This window comes from Peromyscus eremicus, chromosome 16_21 (assembly GCF_949786415.1).
Source record: "Peromyscus eremicus chromosome 16_21, PerEre_H2_v1, whole genome shotgun sequence".
Taxonomy (NCBI): domain Eukaryota; kingdom Metazoa; phylum Chordata; class Mammalia; order Rodentia; family Cricetidae; genus Peromyscus; species Peromyscus eremicus.
In genome coordinates this window covers 32,064,110-32,076,846 of record NC_081432.1, presented here as the reverse complement: position 1 = coordinate 32,076,846, position 12,737 = coordinate 32,064,110, and the positions used below count along the sequence as shown (strand labels likewise).

Sequence of the window (12,737 nt, the reverse complement as noted above, 5' to 3'; positions counted from 1 at the left end):
TTTCCAACCCGCTGAGCTGCATGAAGGGTGTGCAGTGTGCTCCAGGATTCTCGGTCTTGTGATCTGTCACCTATGTTGGGGTGGGTTTTGGGGATGCAGCTGTCTTTGAGTTATTTCTACTGTTGTAAGTAACACCTCATTCATATTCCTGCCAGTAACCCCAATAAAACTCATTGGTCCACTAAGTTGGACTTTGAGTATATCAGTACTTTGGTCTGTGGTGGGCTTTCAATTGGGAGTAAGTAGACAGTGAGTGTTGTGTCTCCTCACATAAATCTTCCTTAGCATTTTGCAATGCTCAGAGTGTAGCTTTTATACATGTAAATTCTGTCATAATGAGATAGCACCTGACCACAGGCTGGGTAGGAAGCCTGGCCTCAGAAGCTCCTAGGTTGTGTTTAGGATGCTAGACACTCATAGTTTGAGCTCGAGACTCAAACACCCTTGCCTTTTCAACTGAACTCTGATCTCTAGCTCTTTTAAATCCATTGTGTACATGTTATCACTGGACTTCAGCAACTCCCTTGTCCCCTTTGCTATGGCAAATTCATACTAAGTGTTCGGGTCTCAGTTGGAAGTCAATTTGAGGGGGCCTGATGAAATCTTTTGATCATTTCCTTTCATAAAAGAACATCTTATAATGTTTTGAATGTTCAAGCACTCATAGGAGAAATAGAGCTAAGGTCCTGACTTTGATGGGAAAGAATAGTAATATGGCTTAATAGTAGCCGGGTCTGTCTGTGTTCCAGCTACTATGGCAGTCATACTATATATATATATATATATATATATATATATATATATATATATATATATATATATATATATACACACATATATATATATTATATATGTCATATATATATATGACATATAATAGTCCATTAAATTCTCATGATGCATAAAACTATGGGAGAAAAACTGTAGTCAGGAAATCAAGATAGATAATAGAGGCTTATCACATTTTATCTCCTTTCTAACTATTGTAGGAAACTTTTAAAGTCTAGAGTCATTTGGAGTTACTGCCTTGGTTTTCAGAAGTTTTATCAAACATTACACTAGAAAGACATCCCTCTCTGGTCCCTAGGGGTTGGGTCCCAGACTATCTGCACACACCCTAATCCAAGGAGGTTCACATTCACTGTATAAAACTCCAGGATATTCCATAAAACCTATGCTTGTCCTCCAATGCACTTCATGCTATTGTAGATTGTATATTACACTGAGGATACATACTAGGCAACTAGCTGGGACATGTATCCTTTATGAAATGATGACATGGAAAATCTATACATGGTAGAAATAGTTCCAGTTTTATTTTGTTTTGTTTTGTTTCAGACTTCTTGGTCTGCGGCTGATTGCATTGCTGGGTGCAGAACTCATGGACACTGAGGGCTGAATGGAATGAACAGATTGCCACCTATGACATTTAAAAATGTATGGATGACATACTATTTCAATTTTACAGATGTGTAGAGTGCCATTAAAGACTCTCTGAAGATGCCACTAATAAGAAGTGGGACAAGTACTTATAAAAAATAATTGGGACAAATACTTAAAACCTGAAGCTTGAGCACCGGCTCCCCTGAAGCCAAGCTTGAACACATTCTCTAGCCCCTCTATTTGGGGCAGATTCCTCTTGCCAGCCTGCCTCCCCCCACTACTTCTATTGAGCTGTTCATATTCTTTTCTATCTGGGACAAGTTTCCCCCTGGCTCTTTAACATTTCATTCTCTCTTGAATGATCTAGTTCAAGTTTCTTCTCATACATATTTTTATAGAGGCAGCTAGTAACATTAAAGGGTCCCACATTTATTTCTCTCTACTCAGATGAAGAAGGGCTTTTGAAAAATGACGGGAAACAAATGTTTCACGTACATTTTTGGGATGGAACACGTTTGAATTCACATCAACACAAGTTCTCAGAAACATTTGGGATCTCACAGAACATGGTGGGGAGCCAATTTTGGCTTCTCTGCTCTGATCCAGGAATCCCTCTGGAGCTTTCCAAGTGAATACAGAAAGGTACTAAGCCCTACTTGTTGACAGCCATCCACTCAAGCCCCTTGACTTCTATGGGACCCTGGCAGGCAATTCTGGTATGTCTGTATCACAGGTTATGAGAATTACTTGATGCTCTGTACTCACATTACACTAACAGGTGAAGTGCTATCCACAGTTTGTGTGCTGTTGACATGTGAATTCTTTAGATCACAACTCGTCAAGGAAAATGAATAGGACAAACTGATCTGTCTCGGTAGTATTAAGTTTAGTGGGCTTAGAATACTTATGGATAACTTTATCGCTTGCATTTTTTATTGGCTAAGGTCCTGAATATGAGCTCAGTTAGAGGGACTATTTCCATCACCTGCCTGCAGATGTTTCACAAATGATCAACATGTTACATGGTTTTCCACCCTAAAACTCCTATACCTGAGGGAACTGATTATACGGTATTTTTAAAAAAAATCCATCAAATGAATTTCCCTTTTAAAAGGATATTCTGAAAACAACAAACAACTGTGAATCAAAGAACACTGAAGAAAGATGCCACTCAGGGTTTCCCAGAGTGTTGCCAGCTCATGTGCAGAGTATTGGTTCATGCACACACACACACACACACATTTTTATTTGTGACTTTTCAGGTCACAGCCATGGCTATCCACATGGGAAGTTCACCTTCTTCTTCAAATGCTCTAAGGGTTTTGCTCATTTGCCAATAGCCATAAAATCCTACTAGGCACCACTGAGTATCTTTATGGAGAGAGGAGAGTCTATGGAAAGATATGAACTAAATCTCATTTTTCTTCTCCTAACAGCTTGTGATCATTTCCTCAGCTGGCATGCCTCTGAGCATGAATGGGGAGAGAGACAAATGAGTCTCTTCAACAGCTGTTTCATATGAGAACAATTCCACCCTGGAACTTCCTGCTGATATTAAGGACTATTGTCACATCATGTGCTGTAGCCCCTTTCACATAACCTAACTTCTTTCATAAAATGACTGTCTTCAATGAACCTTCAGAAATGACTTAATTCTGTTACTGGCAGCTTTATATAACAGGAACACTGGCAATTGATCCCTCATGCTTGCTAGGTCATCCGCACACAAATCATATTTTAAATAGAGACAAAGACGAGTACAGGGTGTATTCATACCAGGGAAGAATAGATATTGCAATGGAAATGCTGTATAAAGGAGAGTACAGACTCTCAAGAGGCAAGAGGGACTCTTGTGTTCCAAAACTGATACAAAAATGACTGCATTATAGTAACATTATCCAAATTGCCTTTGTTGTTTTGCTTAAAATAAATAAATAAAAAACCTGTCACTTACCATCGCTAAATCATTCATAAATCTGCCAGAGAGAAGTAGTGAGAGAGAAATAGGTAGGGTTTAATATATCATTAATTAAAGAAAAGCACACTTTCAATTACCCATAAATGCTTATATGCATGCTTCCTGGGTATTCGCTTTGGATTTTTCTTGATGGATTGGGTGACTGACAGTTCAAGGCCATTCCCATTTAAACACATTTACTTCATATAGATTTAATTATCTTTTTTTTTTTTTTTGGATATAAGATGCCATTCAAGGATGCAATGCCAAACAAAATGGGTATCATTCCCTTACCTGGAAAGAAGATCTATACTCAACATTATGAAAGGTTACACAAGGAAGTGGAGTGCACGGTACACTCACAGTGAAATTTTTTCTCTAGGCATATTGAAAAGTTGATGATGATTTTCTGTAACCCAAACTTCTGCTACTAATGAAACGTCCATTACCCTCCCATGCAAGACAGGTAGCAAAATGGAAGGCACTCTGAAACCTCCTTTCAAAACCTTCCTGGGAAGCCATTTCCTTTTCTTTTTCTCTTACACAGTTAAAATCTTGTGGGAGACAAAAGTATTGTGTGATACTCGGCATTGTATTGCAATGAGGTGGAAGGGTGAGCCTGGGCTAACACTCCATGCTCTCGGGTTATAGGAGCTGTTGTTTCAGAGGTAGTGATATCGCAAACAACGTGTAAAGTGGCATTGAAGGGCAACCTCAGTCAAGGAATACAGAGTTGCTCAAAAAAATCACAAAAATCATCCATATGACCAACACTTAGCAGTTACATTACCTCCTGAAAATATAATAACTGATATAGTAAAATAAAATATAGTTTAAATGTTGGTGCTAACATAGCACTTAACAAGCCTCATCTTTAAACATTCTGAGGTGCTTCTCAGGGGTTTACTATACATCCGTCTTCCTAAGAGTATCTTAAAGCCTGTTTTAGAAAAAAAAAAGTGTAAGATGCAGATTGTGTTGAAAAACCACTGCAAAGACACCAAGACACACCTCCTAGCATGAAGATAGTTGTAGCAACAGATGTGTCCTTCCTGAAGGAATTTAAAGATACTCTTTGAATTTTATCAAAATTTCTTGCTTTTAAACAAATATGATTGGAGTTATTATCATTGCAACGACACCTACACCAGTTTCACCGTCACTGAAATGGACGAGGAATATACAGGATTATTACAGTAAGTTTAGCATGAGTAAAGAGTTTATCAGGAAAAAAAAATACATGATGCAAATGGTAAGAGAAACCACAGAGAACTACTAACTCCTCTATCTGATGAAAAGTTCTGCATTTCTTTATAGCAAAACCATTCACAAGGACACTGAAGTGCCAAAATAAAAACCAGACCATACCCATGACGGATATAAAGAAAGGTTAACATTCTGGCTAGTCAATTAAAGAATCACTAATCCCTTCAGAAGAAGGGATATGGACCATTAATTCCATTCACTCTTTATTTGGTCTAAATGCTATCATTTGGTCTAGTGCATGCTCGTCATCTTACTGGCTTTCAAAGGCCCCTTTCCCTCCAGTATGAGCTGCAGCTGCAGGATGCCCTTCTTCACCACTCTCAAACATCAAAGCATCAGGGGGGCTACTGTTGGATTTTCCTGAGACAAGAAACCAAGTCAGAGGGATGGCATGGGAGCCTGCACACACATTTATTTAATTCTGTCTCCTATCACATTTTCTTTTATTTTTTTATGTCACATTTTAAAAGTGATTCTTAAGTGATTCATCTTCAAAAAAAAATCTCATTTTGTTTTTAATACAGGTCCTTTACCCATACACTATTGGAATCACACCCATGGACTAATGGAAAGTCACCATGTCCCTTGCCAGCACCTGTAACTCACAAAAGGTCTATCTTTGGTCTGCAGAGTGAGATGAGCTATGGAGCTGTCTGGCTTCCCTTCCTGACGCTGTCCAGCATCCATCTCAGTGTTGTCTCTGTTCATCCAGATCCTCTGGTCCTAGGCATTTTAGCAATTGCTTGTGGATAGGAACAAATATTTTCCTCTGATCAGATGATAGAACATGCCATCTTCTGAAAGGAAGCAGCCTTGACCCATCTGAAGATCCTCTGGCTTCCATTACCTTGTGGCTTCCTCTGGGTAGCATGGTTTTTGCACATCTCACTTTTAATTTTACGTTCCTTCTTTTGTTAGCAAAGTATCTTCTTCTAGCCTTTCCCCCTCTACCTCCAAGCAGCCAATTTGCTTAGAACTCTCTCTGTAAAGTCAATGGAAATTGCATACAATGGTTGAGGGCACAGAGCAACACAAGAAACCAGCCAAGAGTATATGAGTGTGTTATCGATAGCTGTGTGTTTGCTCCTTCCCTCAGCTAAGTGTTTTGCAAAAGCCCACTTGATACAATAGCTTAGAAAATGAACTATAGATATCGCTTGAACATACTTTCTTAAAGTGGTGTATTTTTTTTTTGTAAATAAGAGAATGCAGAAAGACTATCTTTTCCCAGAGAACAATAAGACATTCTTGTTAAGTCTCAAGTGTAAACTACTTAGTATTTACTTGCATGTTTGTACTAAGAAGTTGAATATACGAGTTTTAGAAAGATAGATTGCTTTCATACACTATTCTTTTTATTACTGGTTTCTTCCATTTAGAGTCCAGGTTTTAACCACTCTTTCTTAAGACGTACCTCTGCCAATTGGATAATGCTGGATCCTGGCACGGGATTTTTGTCCAAAGAATGTACCTAGAGTTCTTGCATTTTAGGTACAGAAGTTAGATGTTAAGAGTGCAAGAGCCTGGAGCCAGCCACATACTTTTTAAGCCAATTCTACCATTTTCTGATGCATTACCTTGGGAACGGTGTTTTTCTTCATTTTCGTTCTCCTCATCTCTGTAATGGAGGTGATAATAGCACTTGCGATATGTGTGGGCTAAAGGAGTAGGAACGAGTCAGTCACTTCAAACAGAACTCAAGATATGGCAGAACCCATCATGGCTGTTATGGTTATTGTCTATTGTGTGCATTCCACTTTGACTTTTAAAGATAATTATTATTTTTTATTTTATGTGTATGAGTGTTTTGCCTGCATGTGTGAATATAAATCTTGTATGTGTCTGGTACCTGCAGAAGCCAGAAGAAGGGATCATGTTCTCTGGAACCAGAGTTATGGATGGTTGTGAGCCTTCATGTGAGTGCCAGGTAATAATCCTTGGTCCTAGCAGTAAGTGTTCTTAACCACCCAGCCACCTCTCCAGGCTCTAGATTGACTCTTAAATGTTCAACGAGGACACTGGTGTCAAACACTTAGTCTCCAGTCTGTGGCCTTAATAAGAAGGAGGGAGATTGAGTCTGGAGAGATGGCCCAGTGGTTAAACATACTTGCTGCTCTTCCAGAAGAACAGCAATCAGTTCCCTTACATTCACATTGGAAGGCTCACATACACAGCTCCAGAGGGTCTGATGCCCACTTCTAGCCTCCATGTATACTCACACACATGTGGCATACACTCACATATACAAATATGCATCAATGAAAATCAAAATAGAATCTTCAAAGTAACAAGGTGAAAGTGAGTCCTGGTGGAGGTTAGATAATAGGAGCATGCCCTTGAAGGTGATATGGAGACCTTGGCCCTCCCTGCCATGCTCCCTATTATAGCATCCTGATCACCATGAGATGAGCAGCCTTCTCTGGCATAATTTTTCCTGAGTACTTAAGACAGGTGTTCTTGACAAGGACAATGATTATTTGTGCTATTTCTGATATCTCTTATCTCAAGATGTCCCTCTTTGGAATTGTGAAGTTTCTTGATATGCTCCTCTTTGGATAAAATTGATTTTGTCCAAAGGCTTGTAGTTGATTACATTGTCATTAACCACATTTGAATTCTTGCATCTCAACAACTTCAGCAAGACTGACATTGTCAAACATTGTTTCTTTGTGAGTCATACAGTATTAATTTATTTCACGTTTATCCTCTTCTACTTCTTTTAACCAATATGGGCTTCTCTTTTGCTCAATGATCACTGCTTTCATCACCCATTTCCTTCCCCTTCTACAGAATTTATACAACCACACACAAACTGAAATGAGCTAACTAGAACTCGCTAACATGGAACTGAAATGAGCTAACCTCCAAACTCATTTTCTTCTTCACGGGAACAATAATGACTTAGTTATCTTGGGCATTAAGAGTCATTGCACTCAGAACATGAAAGGCCAAGGAAAGTTTGCAATATTCTGCAAGTGCAAATAAAAGATGTTCAATGAAACCCTTAGTACTTCTGTGATAATAAGAATAAAATCATGCTTGAGTCACCTATTATACTTTCTGCTCAGTCCAATAGGCCTCTGTGGCAAGTGTTCATCTTTGAAGAGACAGACTTTGGAAACACTGATGTGGTGTAATTTTGCCATAACTTCTTCTCCATTAGGGCTTTAAGATCAACAAAGGACACAAGGAATAAGGCAGCTAATGTATTGTTTGGGGGAACTGCCATATTCTTATCACAGCCCGTTTGTTTGACTGTGTCTACTTTTGTATTTTCTAACTTGTCAAGACTGGATTCAAGTGAAATATGTTAAATTCTATAGCAGTGTTTTTCAACCTCTGGGTCATGACCCCTTTGGCAAACCTTTATCTTCAAAAACTCTTTACATTACGACTTATAACAGCAGCACAATTATAGTTAGGAAGTAGAATCAAAATAATTTTATGTTTTGGGGTCACCACAACGTGAGGAACTGTATTAAAGGGCCCCAGCATTAGGAAGAGATGTGAGAATCACTTTTCTAGAGTTTTATGATTCTGTTTGTGGTGGCAAAATACTTAATCACAAAACATAAATTAGTAGTTGATATGTGATATATGTGATTTATCATGATTGCTGAGAAAGTTCAATTATTTTAGTTTGACAGAATTTTATTATCAACTCATAGGAGAGAGATAGACAGACAGACAGAGACAGAGAGAGACACACAGACACAGACACAGATAGAAAGAGAGAGAGAGAGACAGAGACAGAGAGACACAAAGAGTAAGCAATGATTTTTCAGTTAGATTAGCCATGTGGTCAGAATTTAGCTGCATGGTGAATAGAAAAAGGGAACTTTAGACAAAGAGTAAGGCAGTGGTTCTCAACCTTTCCAATACTGCAACCCTTTAATACAGTTCCTCATGCTGTGGTGACCCCAAACCATAAAATTATTTTGTTGCTACTTTATAACTGCAATTTTGCTGCTTTTGTGCATCTTAATGTAAATATCTAATATGTAGGATATGTGATATGTGACCCTCCTCCAAAGGAGTTGTGACCCACAAGCTGAGAGTTGCTGGAAGTTAAAGAATGTAGAGCACCAGAAAACATATGGCTCAGCTCTGATCAGCATCCCAAAGACAACGGCCGAGGAAGAGCTAGAGGAAGCCTTTCCAAGTTCTGACTCAGATGAAAGGTGGACATAAGACAATCTCATGGCCTCACAGGAACTCATAGAGGCTTGTGTTTGAAGCTGCCATGTTTCTTCTCTTCACCTGAGACATGGGCAGTTCTAGAACAGCAGCAGCCATCTCAATCCTAAGAGAACTGGAACATATAATAAATGTTTTGCCATTATTTCTAGCAATACTGTAAAGTCTATTTAGGATACCGCCCAAGAATTATTGCTAGGGGGAAGTGCTCAATGAAGAATTAGAATGCTTGTTCACTGTCTTCTAAAGATTCAAGGTTTACATGGGAATCTCTGCTCTCTCAGCATGCGTGCATGCACACACACATACATACATACACACTTACACATATGCACACACAATGCAATAAAATAATTGTTATTTTTATATAGGACAGTAGTCATTTGCTATTTATTTTACTACCAGGGATTATGTTATTCAGTATAACAAAATGCAATATGTTCATGGCAATAACTGCACTTGCCAAACAGCATTCTGTGTATCACCTTATCTGATTATGGAAGCCCTTTTTATTGTACATATTATTGTCCCTAGTCAACAGCTAGAGATCCAGACTGAGGGAAATGAAGCCATGCATGCAGTGTATTAGCCTGTAATTACTAGAGTCAGGACTTAAACACAGATTAAAACTTTCCAACTTGAAACCTGAGGCATTAGCCATCATCCTATAAACTTCTGCTCGTAAATGCCACGTTTTCTTCTTCTGTGTCTAGCACATGTGCCCCATAAAACTTTCCTTGGCTTGTTTATTCTAGAATGAGACAGTCTCATCCCCAACTCTTTGGATCTGCCCCAGTGTGCATGCTTTTCTAATACCAAAACTCTTACGTCCGTTGGCTTTTGGCAACACTTCCAAATCTAGAAAAACCATCCTCTTTCTGTGTTCTGATTCCACTCACAGTTAAACCTTTCTTTATTTTCGCCTTGGATTATCATGTGAATCTCAGTTTAAAGGATTTGTTTAAAATACAATGAAAATGTTTTCTACAGGTTTAGGCCAAGTTGGCCTAGCTCCTAGAATCCACTCTGGTAAAACCTCCAGGAATATATGTTTGCAGAAAGGTTTGCACTCCGGGATCCCCTCCCACTTGCTTTGACCTGATATTTTGCTTATTCTGCTATGAAATTCCTCTGAGGAGGGAAACAGAAGCTTGCCTCATTAAGACTCATTATTTACAAGATGTTGACAAATGTTGGCATTTATCCTGTTAACATAATAAATGTGAGAAAAATGACCATTTGGCATAGATAGTCCGGTGTAGAATGCAAGCATGGTGAAGAGTGAGGAGGTTTTGTTATATCTAAGCAGCATCGTTCAGGGTACATATTAGGATAAATATGTTTTGGAAATGTAATTATTTCTTCTTTGCCCCACAAATACAATTTCTCTCTCTCTCTCTCTCTCTCTCTCTTTCTCTCTCTCTCTCTCTCTCTCTCTCTCTCTCTCTCTCTCTCTCTCACTCATGGCAGTTGGCAGACAGAGTAGTTTAATACAGAATCAATCCAGAGCTCAGAAAAATGTCTATACAAATCATATTTAGTTATTTACTCTAAGAAAATGTTTGAATTTTTGTCCCTTTGGAAGGAAACTAATTTTTTTTCGCTTGGTCTTTGTAACATTTGGTTATAATTTTAATTCCAAATATAGTTGCTTGATAATAATATAACTGTAATGTTCAAATTTATATACCCATAATAATAAAACAAAATAAGTGAAGGGAATACAAATGTAAAGTAGGAATTACAAAAATTTGGTTTATTCTTGAATGTGCAGGATTGACTGTCTACTAACAAACATATATGAGAATTCAACTTGTTTAAGAAATTTGAACTTGACACTGTACTTCTAGTACACACACACACACCTTACATGTATATACATATACACATACACAAAAATATACATACACACATGCATACATACACACAAAATCACACGTACATACCTGCACATACACAAACACATACATGAACACACACACACACACACACACACACACACACACACACAAGCAAACACACACATACAAGCTTTGGGAAATTGTCTAGACCTAGCCTGATTTTCATAATTGTGTCTTGGTGTACTGAGCAGCATAAACAACATCTGAGGACTTCCGCATTGGAGACCCTTCTGTGAGAGACCAAGATGAGAACCAGTCCTCTGTTTGATCACAATCGAACAAGACAGAAGAAGGAATTGTCCAGATGACATAATAGCCAACATCTCTGTGTTCTGACGACAGCAGGGGCTGCTGCAATGTGAGCAATTGCGAATGTCTTTGGCCTCACTGCAGTCTTCCTTCTCCTGTGGAAGATTATTAGATTTCACAGTCCCAGCATCACCTACCCTTACCAACATGACCCAATCCAGGATAAAACCCTGCTTTCTTACATGACCCCAGCACCACCAAATGCAAACCAAATACCTGCTAGTACTTCATAATGCTCTCCTCCTGAGATAGTCAGGGGGCCTTCTGAGCTGAGCAATGCATCCACTTTCTAGAATTCTGTTCTTCGCTAATAAGCTTGGGCCTGAAGTGTTGACTTGTGTATAGAAAACAGGACAGCACTTTACTTAACACAGGCGTACTATCATGAGAGGCACTTTGGATTTAAGTGCTTATATTTGCAACAGTTTTTTCCTACCTATGTCTTCAATCAATTATTTTTTTTTTAATAATGTGTCAGAGAGGCATATATGTTTTGGCATAGAAAGAAACTAAGATGAAAGAAGTTTAGTGACCCTATGGTTAACATAGAAAATTAACAACATCATAGTCAGAACCCACATTTTTCTGGCTCTTTCCCCCAAGCTTCATCTTAGTACATGAAATTTTATTAAGCTATTTCCAGCTATTTAAAACACAGTGAATGTTATTTATTTGTCTGTATCTCCAATGGCCCAGAGACTCAGAGAAGGCAATAGCTATTTGCATGCAGCTATTCCGTAGTGGCTCTTGAAGGAGCTAACTTATTGACCTCATCTAGGGCATGAATGAGGAGAACCTCTGATTTACTGGCAGGACGGATGGAATTCTAGAGCAGGTGACAATGTGTATCATATTCAAGTTCAAGAATTCAATTGTAGTAGCAAGTTTCTGTGTGTCAGTACCAAGGCAGGCACAATCCGTAGCCAATAATTGTAACACTTAATGAGGATTCCTGCCCTCTTAGTAGGCATCCTAAGGTTATTTCCAAATCAAGATGCTTTTTTTTTTTTGTATTTTGAGATGGAATATCTCATGTAGCTTTTGGAGTATGTCCTAAAACTCACTTTGTAGACCAGGCTGGTCTCAAACTCACAGAGATTCGCCTGCCTCTGCCTCCCAAGTGCTGGGATTAAAGGCATGCGCCACCACTGCCTGGCTTTCAAGATGCTCTTGAGCTATCTGAAGTATTATGTCACTGCTTCTACTTTTCAATTTAAAGAATGGTTGAATACTTTGGTTGTAATGATGTTTCAAAAATTACCACGAGAAAAAAGAGAGATACAAAACATCATATAATATTAACTTACCAGTAATAAAAATAAACCAATTTACAGAATTTTTTGGTTTTCCTTTTAAATATTTGGCCCTAAAAACTAAAACAAAACAAACAACAACAAAAAATAAAGAAAAAAAACCCCAATGACTTCCAGTGTTTGTTGTGTCTTCAGCACTTTAAAAATATTCTAATATATCACCATTTAGATGATGCTACCATTGTTTACAATATTCACAGATTTTGTTAATGATACTTTTATTTGGCATCAACACTTGTAATTTGTTCTCAAATATAATTGATGATGAAATAAATTGGAAGCAATTAAATAATGCTTACTGGTATTATCAGTGGTACTCAGTAGGGATTTAGAATAAATAGGAAAGTTGCTTGGATCTCAGTTCTATTTGATGTTCACATGTGCTCCTTTATGATACTTCCAGCTGCTCCA

The 12,737-nt window shown here is 38.2% G+C and overlaps 1 long non-coding RNA gene across 5 annotated transcripts in view; it reads right to left on the bottom strand.

The window, feature by feature from the left end:
- The window catches only part of LOC131893758 (uncharacterized), a 99,860-nt gene that overhangs the window by 75,505 nt on the left and 11,618 nt on the right, over positions 1-12,737 (bottom strand). The gene's annotated exons all lie outside the window — the stretch shown is intronic.